This window comes from Phoca vitulina, unplaced genomic scaffold (assembly GCF_004348235.1).
Source record: "Phoca vitulina isolate PV1807 unplaced genomic scaffold, GSC_HSeal_1.0 scaffold12, whole genome shotgun sequence".
In the NCBI taxonomy this organism is placed as follows: Eukaryota; Metazoa; Chordata; class Mammalia; order Carnivora; family Phocidae; genus Phoca; species Phoca vitulina.
The window spans coordinates 18,031,621-18,046,181 of NW_022589715.1; the positions used below are offsets into that span (position 1 = coordinate 18,031,621).

Sequence of the window (14,561 nt, forward strand, 5' to 3'; positions counted from 1 at the left end):
TAAATCAGTAAACATACTAATGAGCAATGACATCATGGGCAATAAGCCTCATGGATATAGTCAACATAAATCTTCTTCCAAGCACTTTGGGATGGGGTCATAAAATTAGTGATTTCGGCAATGAAAGATGTTTCATTTTTCAACTTCAGGAGAGAATATACTGCTCTATCTTGTGGCATTTCACTTGCAAATTTGATTCTAATTTGATTGGTTAAAAACAGTTTCACACATTGAAAATTGAAAAATGCAATGTTAAAAAAAAGTCAGATTAAATGGAAATCTCATAAAATGAAGAGAGGTGAACATTATGGCTTATTAAGCACAGTTTCGATCTACCCAACAAAGACATATTCTCTAGGTAATAAAGAGTATTTTATCAGAGCTCAGCTTTCATTCATTTCACTAAATTAGCCTCATTGATACTAATTTCTTTCACCTCTTCATGGACATTATTGTCCAGAATTTAATCAGTTTGAAAGCCATACCCTTTCTGAAGTCCCCATGTTCCTATAAATCTGAAAGACCAAAGACCTCAAGCAAGGGTATAAGCAGAACATGGTCATGATGTAACTGGCGAGCTCACTTCCTGAGGCGTTGTAGATGCTCTGGTGTCATGATTGAATTTTAACAATGGTGATTCTATCATGGACTCACACCAACAACACTTTCATTAGCTTGTTTTTACACAGCTTATTCCATGCACATGAGTGGTGGTAAGAGGGCAGAGAAATTACTAATCAAAATCCCAAATTGTGTAGTATAAAATATCATTATTCTCTAAATGTTTTCTCATAGTGTGAGACCTGCTAGTATTTCAGAGTGACTATTGCCACAGTCATAACTTTTCATCAGGTAAAATGAATGCAGGGGTGGCTTGGCCATGAGCCCAGTCACATTACAGATTGGAAACTTATTTTCCCTGAGACCCCATACCAAATAATTTAGGTAGGAGCTACCACCAGAATAGGAGAGGCCTAACTAAACAAAATGGTGGCATGTCCCTGGGTTACAAAAAGCATACTACCTTCTGATTCAATTACGGAGATTTTATCTAGAAGAAGATTATTCCAAGTCAGAGTGAGAGACTAGAGGTGGGGCAGATTGGACCCAGAAAGGCTAATAGACATACCAAGGGTCAGGCAGGTAATTAGTAATGGCTTAACAAAAGACATCTGTTAAGAGGATAAAGTTTGGGCAATAAATGATGAAAGTAGAATTCTGGTTTCACCATAACTACTTTTGTAATATAGAAGGAATTATTATTTGCTTCCAGAGTCAATTCTCATTTTCTAATATGAGAATTATAAACTCTACCTTATACTGGAACTGTGAACATTCAAGGTAATGTTGAATGCTGATTCCTTGGTATATAAGAAACTGACTGCAACGAATTACTAGAAGAGGAAAGAACAGAACCCATACATTATGATCCAGGCAGATAATCTGTTCATTTAATCATTTAACATGAAGCCTACAAACTAAGCTACTCGATAGGTGAGGTAATTTGCTAAGATTAGGGTATCTGGTAGTGAAGCAAGTTGGCGTGGGTCCTGCCTTCACACATTCTACAATCTGAATGGCCATTAAGCAAGAAACACACATATAAACAATTAATTACAGGTTGTGCTAAGTGCTGTGAATAGAAACCTCAGAGAGAAAATAACAGTGTACACCAAGGAAAACATACATTCACAGAGACATGAAAGATGAGTAGGCATTAACTCAAAGTGTTTAGAAGGGAGAGATCTTTAGAGATGGGAAGTCGTATGTGCAAAGGATATACAGCAAGGCAAAGGCCAGTGAGTGTGAGGATTGAAAGCAGTCAAAGAGTAAGGGAGAGAAGGACCTGGGAGAATTAGTCATGGGAGAGACTGTGTAGGCCTTAAGCAGCATATTAAAGAACTGTTAACCATACCAGGAAGCCAATGGAGTGGTTTTGAGGAGAGAAGCCACTTGATGCAATGTCCTGTTCTAAGTGATCTTTCTACAGGCTGGAGAATGTATTGGGCAGATGCAAACAGAGAAAGCAGGGAGAGATTATTTAGTAGTTCAGAGAGACATCACGGTCACTCTGCCTGAGGTGATGGCAGGTGGTTTTCAAGAGTTCAGGAAGGAAGGCGTAGTCAGTGGCTGTTCCAGCAGCTGGGTGAAACTTTTCAACAGGAAGCTCCAAAGTCAGGCAATAAAAAAGGAAATCAAAGTAAGAGACAGTAGGCACAGAGGGTGCTGGGAAATTAATATTAGTGCCAGAGCCGAGTTAGCGTGGGGAACGGCAAAGTGGGGTTCCATTTTCAACTAAATCTGTGGTAGTGCCAAGAGATCAAAATAGGGACTCAGTTGTGAAGTGCAAGTTGCTGGGACTGCATATAACGTGATGCACAGTTACTAGAGTGGGACACAAGTTCAGAGGAAATAGCATGGTTACCCTATGCTAAGCTGCCTGAAATAATGGCTTGGAATTCATTTAATATCCTGTAACTAGGGATAGAATTAATCTCAGGCATCAGGAAGAGCTAAACCAGCAGATGAAAGCTATGAGACCCAACTCCAGGAAAACAGAGGACTCAACTAACCCAAGGCAGACACAAAAGCACATTATTATTCTTCATTAACTTAATCTGTGTGTGTTTCTAATACTCTCTCGCAAAGATTTATAATTACACACATCTTACAAAAAGGACGCAAGATCAGGCCAAATAAACAGAAAGACATGCACAAAGATGTAATTTCAGTATCCTGCCAAACAGACCAAAGAATATATCTATCAGTATTCAATATGATGTTTTTTTCACCCACTGTTTTATAATGATGCAAATCCAATTTCTTGAAACTGTAGAGAGCTCTGGGTGTTAAAATGTCTGGACCTTGTCTTCTACACAGTCGCAAGGTAGCTCATTCTCAAAACAGTGTTACTCCTAAGCATCTAGCAAAATAATGAGCAATATCTTTCATGTCATTACACTAATATCCAGGGAAAAGAAAAACACTTAGGTTTCCTTCTTTGTTCGCTTTCAAAAGCAAAGAACTTCTTTCCTATCTGTTTTGTATTTTTTATTTTCTAAATCATATTCTGATTTGAAGAAAAGATGTTTTTCTGGTTTTCCACTATGGGCTTAGATGAGCCATTACACTTGATTATTTCTAGAAGTCACTGATGGCCAATCAGAAGTACTAAGGCTATAAATTTTAACTTGAGTTATTAGAATTAACAAATTCTATCCTTGTCCAAATGGAATCTTTAAGTTTACCTTTCAAATTTGTTAGATCAAGTTTTCACAAACCAAAATATCACATGAATATATTGTATGCTGTTAGATCCCCCCTCGTCCCGGGGCATAAAAGTCAAATTTACAATGCTAATATTTCTGTAAGAAAGTTCTAAGTGGTACACTTTTCTTCAAATAGGCAACAGATTTGTCTATCTGTAAATATGCTTATATTCCTATTGGAGTGGTAAAAAGCAGCAGACATACCAAATTCAATATATAGACTATACAACCGGGAGAACATTCATACATTAGAAAGCTCTTGTCAAGAACAGTTAACTATTTCTTTACATAATTGAGCTCAACAAACATTTACTAAGAAATTGTGAGTCTGCTAGTCACCGCAAGAAATGCAAACTGATAAAGCCTGGGTTATCAAGAAACTTAAAATATAAAAAGGAAGATAAAATGTAGATTTTCTTCATTGAAGCCATTAGTAAGTACCATGAAAGAGAAATAGTTCTGAATTTATGTTTGACTTTGAATATAGCTCACTCTTCAAAGCACGAATCTGAAGTTAAAAAACACACACATACACACACTGATGTGTCAACTACAAGTATACGTCATTAATCTACATGATTAATATTAATAAAAAGTATATATATAAATGCATGGGTTTTTTCCTCACCTCAAATAAACAAAAGGTTACCTGTCATCTCAATAGTATAAATAGAACCTTAACACGTGAATTTCCTAATCTTTTCTTCTTTTTAAACTACCTGCAGATATTTGCCTGGCTCTGGTTTTAAGCTATAATATGAACGTATACAGACATGCAGGTACACACCCACTCACCATTCCCTCCACCATCACAACCTGCATACTTTATTTTTTTATTTTTTATTTTTTTTTAAGATTTTATTTATTTATTTGACAGAGAGAGATAGCGAGAGCAGGAACACAAGCAGGGGGAGTGGGAGAGGGAGAAGCAGGCTTCCCGCTGAGCCAGGGAGCCCGATGTGGGGCTCGATCCCAGGACCCTGGGATCATGACCTGAGCCGAAGGCAGACGCTTAACCGACTGAGCCACCCAGGCGCCCCACAACCTGCATACTTTAGTGTGAAAACGACATCTGTCATATAACAAGAAATATAATTTTTAAATCAAATTATGCTAAACTTGTCTCCAATTAAAAATACTTAAAGGATTGCTAAACTTAGTATATTTGCTGTAACAGCAACATTTCAAGTTAATTACTCTCTCTATTAAAATAAACAGTGAGAGTCCACATTGGCCATCCATGGTACGAATACTCCCTTGGACATGAGGATGGAAGGCCTCTGAATCTGAAGCATCAGCATGCACAGGGAGTATCTGTTGATGTATGCCACCTTTAATAATTTAGTATGTTGACTTATACTTTCCACACGAGTAGTCTTGTCTTAACAGCAGTAAATACAGCTACAAAGCAGTGAGGAATGGCAATTGGCTGAGGGCACTAATTACACTGTCTTGACTTGAATTAAAATTGCTAAACAGCAAATGAGATTACCAGCCTAAAGATAACCTTAATTTAAATGCAAGGCTGCATTTATCTCATCTACAATGTAATTTTCCAGAGGTGTAGAAAAATACAATTTTAATGGAAATCCATTGTTTAAAAATATAATTAAGTTTCTGGTCCCTCCCTCTGTCCCTCCCCCCACACACCCCACCCTTTGATTTTGTTCTACAGGCAAGATATGCAGACTGATTTAGAGGTCAGAATGAAAGCATTCAGATCGTGTTCTCATGGCCAGACATTACTTTCAGTACCATCTTCATTTTTAATGATTAAGCACTGGCGATGGGACAGATACATGCCAAAGGAGTGGGGAGTGGAGGGAGAAAAGGGAAAATGACCTTATGCAATCCCTGGAGCTAAAAGGAACCTTAGAAACAATAAGAACTCAACTCTACCATTTGATTAATGAGGAAGCCCAAGCCCCAGAAAAGCCAAGTGATTTTTCCAAAAACATAGAGCAAGAAGGCAGCGCTATCCAGGGGGGGAAATATATTGGCCTGGCATTTAGAGTCAGAAAATCTATGTTTGAATTCTCTTTCACTTACTAGTTCTGTGATAGTCCACTTCTTATATTGAGGCTCAAATTTTGCATTTCTAAAATGGAGACTGAAAGAATTTTGACCCAACAGGTCAATGAGAATACATGCACACCTACCTGATTTATACAAGGGCTCAATGAAGATGTTTTTCTCAGGGACATTTCAAGACCAGAACCCAAATGTCCAGATTCCCAGCCCAATATACTTCTATTATAATACTTTCCCTTTCACCAACCCTGAGATTATAACCATGTTCTCATTAATCACACTGGATGTTTGGTGTATGTATGAGCAGAAGGGGAACAAAGAACAAGAAATACTTGTGAATTAATATTTCTTACTGGTTGATATGAATCAAAACTCGGTTTGCTAATTACCAATGTACTATTACTACTAACAACACTAAGACAGGATAAAGGTCAAGGGGTTTTGTTATAAAACAAAGGTGAAAATTGATCCTTGAGAATTGAGGAAGACAGTAATTTTGAGATGAAGTTTGTCCTCATCAAGGACTTAAAGTCCTATGTACACTTTACACACTGCAAACACACTCACATATCACTGCATACATACTTCCTCCTACAAATATGTCCATAGTAGTTTAATCATTCCTATCACTATAGGACATGGGAGTAGCAAGTAGGGGTGGATTCCTAGAAAAGTTCTACACATGAGCCAACTAAAAAAAATTTTTTTTCTATTCTTCTCATTAATGAGACAGAAGAGAAGTAACAAACGGAAAGAAAGGAAGATAAAAAGGAAGAAGAACAGAAAGGAGTTAAATCATGATGATCATTTGGCAAGAGGATCCCCTTTACAGATGAAAATACGGTGGCCTTGGTTAATGTAAAGCTTCTGCTCAAGGGGAAATAACCTTGAATTAGGAGTCCAAGTTTCTAACTTTCACGTTGCCAGCGTGTAGTTGTATGACCTTTGATAGACATGTAAAATTTCAAATACTTGTCTGTAAAATGAGGACATTTCTTCATCTGGGTGAAAATGAGACAGATTAGATTACCTGCAAAGTACATTTTGAAATTCCTTCATTCCATGAGTATTTGCAATTGTAGGCAACAGAGATAAATTTCTTCTGAAAATAAGAAAGCCCATGTTTTCAAGGTATAAATTCAGGAAAGATTCACTAAACAAACTGAATTATGGTAGAGCCTCACAGGTCCTAACGCTCGGAATAGTTCTACTTTCTAGAAGGGGTCCTGACGAGCCAATTAATCTTGTTTTCCTTGTGCCTTGACTTTATTCCTAGCTCTAGAGAAATAAAAGATGTCCATATTTGGTTTTATTGAACCACATTCTAAAGTCTGAGTTGCTTCTCAAGAAAACAAACAAGGTATTGTTTGTAGCTGAAATACCCTAATCAGAGTGCCATCTAGTCACCTCAATGGTGAAATGTACTGGTAATACCTCCCCTTCCCCCAAAGAGATGTATTAGTGAGGCACTTTTAGCTTTAAAAGAATATTTCTGTTACTCTCCACATTTCCAGCTTTCTTCAAATAGTCCTTAGTGTCTAGTCTCAACTCTAAGATGAATAAAAAAAAATGTCTGAAGCTGAGAATATAGCAATATTACTTGTTTTCCTATTTGAAACCAATGAGGAGTGAAGGAAAAGCTGAAGGAGGGTCTAAGAAGGACAATTGACTTGGTAGATGTGCACCTTGCTTCTTCATCCAAATTGAACTCAGTCTCTTCAAAGGATGTGCAGGGACCATACCTCACCTGTCCTGAGCACCATTCCTGGTACATGGTGAGTACTGAATAAATGCTTTCTGGGGGGGGGGGGGAACGAGAGCTACTAAATCCAGAAATTTAGCCAAAAAGGCAGAAAAGGATCTAATCGGTGCTAGGATTTGTTGGGATATTGATATGAAATGTCAGTAAAATAGTATCAAGTTTTTGTTTTTTTTTTTTTCTCTAAACTAGTTGCATAGCTCCCACCTTTCTCTTTTATGGCTCTGTCTGCCCTTTGAAAGTAATGGCAATCTGAATTTTTCTTCAGACAGTGAAAGCACAATAGTGTTCATCTCCTGGCACAGTAGTCTAGGAAAACACTATCTGATTTAACATCTTGAACCGTGTAAACTATGACTATGGAAAAAGGATGTTTCACTAGAGGAAGTCTTGAGGCCACTGTGAATTTGAACACCTAGCCGTAAATACACCAAAGGAGTTGTAGCCTGTATTAAATGGGTTCGGACAAGTTGAATTTCAGGTCATGGAAACTGGCCATCTCCTCTGTTTCCTCCCTGGTCAGCTCATACATGAGAGAATAATCAATAGCAACAACTGAACAACCAGATTTCTCAGAAACACACATCACAGCTGCAAAAGAAATGTGTACAACTTAGAAATTAAGGGACCATAGGAGATAGCATTTTAGAGAAATGGACTTCACAAAAACACTTGAATATGGCCCTTCCTATGAGATTATATTTAGACCCAAATCTCTGGTAGCCTGAATATTATCTTTGGTCACTGAACTCACCAATTAAAGTAAGGAGCCACATGGAAACTGAATCTCTATGCCCAGACCTTAAAAGCATGCGTAATGAGATTTTTCCCATGGATTTCTCCATATGATTCCTCCTCCCTCCAAATCTTAGCTAAGGGATATGCCTTGCATAAAGGCCTGTTCCCATTACAACATCTTCTGATTAATTAAGGATTAGTTTTTAAAAGGAAGAAAAAAGCACCCTCTGATTTGGTTTTGTTAGTACAAATGCTCCCTATTTGCATTACACTCCTATCTGGAAAATTCGCCTAGGAGTGCTTTCTTAAATGACTGAGGCCCATGTTGAGTCATCTCTACTTAGGTATTGTTTCAATTAGCAATAATCACGCCTCGGATAAACCTCATTCGCTACGATACTGCCACTGCACAAAGCTCTACTTAGGTATTGTGTGGCGGAAGTACGCCACAGAGGCCCAGTCCTGGGCAACTGCAGATCTAGTTTGTATATCTTTGCTAATTTCTTTTTTTTTTTTTTAAAGATTTTATTTATTTATTTGACAGAGAGAGACACAGCGAGAGAGGGAACACAAGCAGGGGGAGTGGGAGAGAGAGAAGCAGGCTTCCCGTGGAGCAGGGAGCCCAATGCGGGGCTCGATCCCAGGACCCTGGGATCATGACCCGAGCCGAAGGCAGACGCTTAACAACTGAGCCACCCAGGTGCCCCATCTTTGCTAATTTCTTTTCCTTCTCTGAGTCCTAGTCTGCTCCTCTGTAAAAGGGAGAGGCCTGGAAAAGTTGCTGCTGAAGGTCCCCAAAATGCTACTGCCCCCTAGAGGGCAAGCCATGATGATGGCTGACAAAATTTAAGAGTCCTGTTGGGGATGGAGAGGTAGGAATCAAGAATTTATAAGCATCAGGAAGGAATCAAAGATTTGACTTAGATTTCTCTTGTGGCTAGCTCAGCTAGAGTTTGGAAGGGATGCTGATAAGGCAACTGGTTCCCATTGATCACAGCAGAGAAACAGCATTAAGTGTTGGTAGAAATATATGACTGGGACTGAGAGTGTTGTTAACTGAGGCCATTTAATAAAAAGCAACTCTCAGACAAGATACAGGTCAGAAAGAGGTTTTTTTTTTTTTTTTTCTTTCTAGTTAGTCTGCCTGTGGTAGGCAGAATAATTGCCATCTCTCTCCCAAACATGGCCACATCCTAATCCCTGAAACCTGTGAACGTTACCTTACATGGCAAAAAGGACTTACATGTGATTCAAGATTTTGAGATGGGGACATCACCTGGATTATTCAGGTGGGCTCAGTCTTAAATCACATGAGTCCTTAAAAGCAGAAAATTTTTTCAGCTGCAGAAAGCAAGAGAGAGAGAGCCCACTGCTGTTGACTTTGAAGACAGAGAGAGGGACCATGAGACAAGGAATGTGAGTGGTCTCATAATGCTGGAAAAGGCAAGGAAATGGATTCTCCTTTAAAGACTCGAGGAGAAAAAAAAAAAGCAGCCCTGTCAAAACCTGGATTTTAGCTCAGTAAGATGCACTCTGGACATCTGAACCTCCAGAAATGTATGATAATAAATTTGTGTTGTTTTAAGTCACTAAGCGTGTGATAATTTGTTACTGCAGCAATAGGAACTTAATACAGTGCCACTGGATGAAGGCGTCCGGGGACACTCCAGGCTGGTCCTAGAACACTGCCAAGCAGTTAGATGTCTCACCCACAAACTTCTTATTTTGTCATCTTTCTCCCTTGCAGGGATCAGCACATCATCGTATTCTACTTAACACAATTCAGGCTCAGGAAACACTCCTGCACCTAAAACATTCCCAATATACTGTAAGTATATAAGTGACTGATGTCAGTTCAAATATGCAATGAGCCTTGGATTAAGAAATGAACTTCCAAAATTTTATCTTCAAAGAACAGCCAGCGATGAAGGAAGAATGGAGTGTGGACAGGGGCTCTTTCAGGCATAGGTACAAACTCTCTCTGTCCTTAAGGCTACATCTTGACATCCTGTAAACTTTTGCTGTTTTGTTATTTGGAGAGCATAGTCTGTCCAACCTAGTGGTCTTAGTCACACACTATATACTGACAATGAAGAATTCGGGAAGGAAAAAAAAAAAAGGCATATTGGTAGTAGGATGAGAAGTAAAAGGAATGAAAATAAAAGGAAAGGAAAAAAGGCATTTTTTAAAAAGTGTATAAACTTCTCAAAGATGTAGGCATTCAAAATTTTAAAAACTGAGAGGCATCTGTGATAACTATAAGCATCATTTTCTCTATTATTTCCTACCATCTGCCTCCTCCTCTCTGCTCTTTTACCTCTGCTTTTCTGCCTCATGACCTGCCCTTTGCCTTGCAAAGTTCACTGGTAGTCAGAGGGCTTATTTTATTCTATTACTGCATTCTAATGCTTGGATTGGCCCACATAACACTTAGACATACACAAATGTTTTCTGTACGACAAAAGGGAAAGGTCCCTATTTAGAAAAGTCCTCTGTTTCCACATGAAGAACAGATGTGCAACATACATAATTGATTTATAAACCAAACCAGAGTCTGTGACAGCACTTTTTTATAGGATACGAATAAAACTTAACAAATTACTTTTTAGTTGACTATCTCCTAGTATGTACTATTTTTCCTTGCCATATCTGTCTTCACTCCCCCCTCATTATAAATTAGCATCATTTCTTGGCACTTTTCAGACACAACAGATGTAATGCTATCAACATTCTCATAATGCTAAAGTCACCATGAGCTCCAGGCATACTGATTGCTGTCAGCAATCCTATGTTTTTATTGTAAGTTTCTCTCTTTCTTCAATGTATTGGACTATATAGTGTATATATAACAGAAACATGCACGCTGCAATACCAATCGCTTGAATGGGCCATGAACCAAAATGAGCAAATGGAAACATCTGCTCACCTTCAAAAGTCATTAATGAATAAATAATTGCTCCAGATTATTTATAATCTCTATATATAGAGAGAGATAGATATAATTTATAATCTATATAATCTTGCTCCCATCTAATCCTTGGATTGGCCCACATAACACTTAGACATACACAAATGTCTTCTGTACGACAAAAGGGAAAGGTCCCTACTTAGAAAAGTCCTCTGTTTCCACATGAAGTAGAGATGTGCAACATTTTTAGCAAGAACCACAATTTACTACAGTTTTTAATAACTTACGGAACTAAAGAAATTCTAGACGCATCAGCCACCTGTAGATTAGTACCGAAGCAATATTCCACCAAGAACCATCCTTTTCTAGATTTCTGGTGGCTTGCGTTGTAAGACTCACATCGTGTCATGCTAAGTCTCTTTTTCTCATTTTGCTAAAAGAATGGCTAATAAAATTACAGGAGTCATGAAGAGGAAAGAAGCACAAACCTGTGGAGAAACAACACACACACACACACACACACACACACACACACACACACACCAGACTTAACCTAATTCACAAGTACCGCTACAGAGAAGCAGGCCCAGCATCAAAGAAATATGTACTGTCTAAATATCCTCTCCTAAACCCCTCTTCATTGCCCTCAGGGACAAACAGAATACTTTTCCCAAGTGGCAGAAAATGAGAAAAAGAGTAATTTTCAAGCCTAAATATAAAAGAGCATTCTTCATGTGTTCAGACATGTAACTATAACCTAACAATAACTATACTTTTGCCCCAAACCCACTCCCATGACATACTACTCAACCCGCCAATGATCAGAACCCGTTTAGAAAGATGCCCTGGACACTGCCTTCCTTGACCAGCAATGGGGAGGGAGATGCAGCCACCCATGGTCATGTCCAGGAGGTCAAGGCCTCTGTCTGAGAACAAAGTACACAGGCCACTAAAGGTCTAAATAAAAAGTTAAATAGTAACGTAATCTTTCTATACATGAACTGCCAAAGCACAGAAGATGCATTTTTAAAAGAGCGATCTGGGCAAAATGTAAAAACACTGAGTCAACATGTTTTCCAGCAAGAGTTGGTAACCTTTTTAAAAGTGAACTGTGAAGTTTCTAACATCTTTCTTTCTAGAGTAAAGTGGATGTGGGTGACTCTCCAACTCCTGCGGGGCTTGGGGAGGGAGCCAGAGACAGAAGTGGCAGAATTAGCCACAGTCTGGGTTTTGCCATCCACAAAGTCTGAGGAAAGAGTACTGACTTTAAATTTTTTTTTTTTTTTTTTTTTTTTAAGATTTTATTTATTTGCGAGAGAGAGAATGAGAGACAGAGAGCATGAGAGGGAGGAGGGTCAGAGGGAGAAGCAGACTCCCTGCCGAGCAGGGAGCCCGATGCGGGACTCGATCTGGGGACTCCAGGATCATGACCTGAGCCGAAGGCAGTCGCTCAACCAACTGAGCCACCCAGGCGCCCCAAGAGTACTGACTTTAAAGAGTATTTAATTAAGGTGGAAAGAGCCTCAGAGCTCTAGGTGACCTGCACTGATCCCATGTTGTGCAGCCGATGGCAAGGCGACTCCCTAGTCCTCAGTAACATCATATACGTGCATCAAGTGAACATGCTGGACAGCAGTTCTCCAAATATGCTGAGAAAAGGTAGTTAAATATGCCCCTCTACCAACAAAAAGGATTGTGCAAACAGGATTGAGGAAACACGACTACCATATTCCTTGCCCCCTTTCCTTCCCACCAAATTAGAATGCTCAAAACTCTGAAAGTCCTGGCCAAAACTTGGTCCAACTCTGGAATTTCACAATCTTTTTTTGATCATCAATCTCTTATAACATTACTACCTGTGATAGATATTTTGTGAAATGTCTCCCAACAATTCCCACTTCCTGATTTCCATGCACTTGGATAACCTTCCTACTTAAGTGTGGGTTGGACCAACTGGTTAGCTTCAAATGAATAAAATATGGCAAAGGCAATTGGGGTGTTACTTCCAATAACAGGTTATCAGTTGCTGTGATCTCCTTCTTCTCTTTTGCCTCTTGGTTTGCTCAGTCTGATGAAGCCATGTACCATGTTGTGAGCTGACCTATGGAACAGCCCATTTGACAAGGAACTGAGGGTGGTCCCCAGCCCACAGCCAGCAAGAAGCTAACTCCTGCCAACAACTACATGAATGAACTTGAAAGTGGGTCTTCCCCTAGCCAAGCCTTAAGACCATGATAGTCCTGGCTAACCCTTTGATTGCAGCTTTTTGAGATACCTTGAGCCACTGGATCCAGCTAAGCCATACCTAGATTCCTGACTCAGAGAAACTCTGAAATAATAAACATCGTTTTAAACCACTAAGTTTTAGGGTAATTTGTTATGCAGCAATTAGCAAATGCTAACACAATAGCATATAGAACTATCCTATGGGAAACTCACTCTGGAAAGCCCTGATAGGATTTTTAAGGTTATTTCTTAGGTATCTTTTCAATGTATGAGATAAAGCAAATCATTGGAAAATAGATTTTCCTTATCACAATAGAGAAAAAAATACATAAGCCTTTATATGAACTCAATTGTCACTAGTTAAAATGACTGAGCTGAGATTCACCTTTTCACTGGCAATGAGAAAGGATCTACAAAAATAAAGTATGAAAAAGACAGGTGCAAATTTTTCAAGCACTTTGGGTATACTCCAATCCCTGGGGGTGCTTTCTGCAAACTAAAATTTATGCATTAAGGCAGGTCTGAAAAAGACTTCTTGTCTACACATTTTTGGATCAGTTTCAGTTTTGATACAAAACTCACAATATTAATTGTGTAAAATTCACAATATTTCATTAAGACTGCTCTTCCTTGGAATAGGTCCTTGATACAAGCAGGCTTTACAAATTATCAAAACTTCTCTACCACTAGGAAACTCTGATCCCACATTTTGTGGTCTCACCAGAACTAAAAAACTGCTAGAATAACTTCAAAGCACTGGGAACTGTGATGGCACATAATGCAGGCTTAATGTTAGTATTTCCATTATCTCTTTATCACACTTAATGAATATATAAATGTATAAACAAAAATAAGTATGCATCTGCCTGTCAATGACATGATAAAATTAATGAGGCTGATTTCCTAATAAATACACAGAATGTACAAACACAGATGAGCATTATCGCCTTCAAAGAAAACACACTGAAGGTCTTTACACTTTTCTCAAGAAGCTGTCATCATCCGTTGCTTTTTTGCATAATTTCTTTTTGGGTTACTTTTTAAAAATAAGCTTTTTTGTGGATATTATTATTATTAAACTCTCACGTGGAAAGATCCAATTTTCTTATTCATTTCATTTGACATAATTTGATTTAAGTGATGTTGGTGGCTTCAAAAAATAAGGGACAAGTGCACAAATTGATGATTTTCTATGATTTAAGATCTCCAAAGATACCACATGCAATTCTTAGACTCACAAACACATACACACACAGCACACACTTCCATCTCTTATTTTTTAATTACAAGGTTAATCTAAAACAAATATGAAATTGCAGTTGTACTAACATTTAAAAAGTTAAGCAAAGTAAAAAATTAAACAACAATCATATCCTCTTATAAAGATCAAGTGATTTACTCATGTAAATGCACAGGGAGTTATAGCCATAAATTATTTTGCATCCGAATGATAATATACAATGCGCTTTGGCAGATTAAATACTGCCAACAGCATCAGGCTGCGGTGAGCAACTGAAGAACGTTTATTGCATTAAATTAAACTTCCTTGTCTGAAGCAGCATTGAACAGAAGGTATGCTTTCAAGTTTACCTTCCCTCAAAGCACAGATAAGGACCATTAAAAGAAAATG

The 14,561-nt window shown here is 38.4% G+C and overlaps 1 protein-coding gene and 1 pseudogene across 5 annotated transcripts in view; both read right to left on the bottom strand.

Moving 5' to 3' along the window:
- The window catches only part of CTNNA2 (catenin alpha 2), a 1,077,601-nt gene that overhangs the window by 446,141 nt on the left and 616,899 nt on the right, over positions 1–14,561 (bottom strand). The gene's annotated exons all lie outside the window — the stretch shown is intronic.
- Positions 8,086–8,214, bottom strand: LOC116636501 (annotated as a pseudogene).